Source organism: Oryzias melastigma, linkage group LG23 (assembly GCF_002922805.2).
Source record: "Oryzias melastigma strain HK-1 linkage group LG23, ASM292280v2, whole genome shotgun sequence".
NCBI lineage: Eukaryota > Metazoa > Chordata > Actinopteri > Beloniformes > Adrianichthyidae > Oryzias > Oryzias melastigma.
The window spans coordinates 18,028,205-18,028,441 of NC_050534.1; positions in this window are offsets into that span (position 1 = coordinate 18,028,205).

A 237-nucleotide genomic window follows, 5' to 3' on the forward strand; every position below is an offset into this window, starting at 1 on the left:
TTTGGAAATAAAGTGGGTATTTGTAGGAGGCTGTCTACTTCAAGTTCTTCTCTCAGAGCCAGTCAAATTAAAAAAGAGGCCATAACAGCTTCCCAAAACACATTTTTGTCCCCTAATTAAAATGCGAGCGATATTTGCTGCCATTGCAGTGCTTTATTTGCAACTGGAGTAATGGATGTGTGAAAATAATATTCTAGCTCTTGAACTACCTTGGGAGATCTGAAAATAAGTGCATAT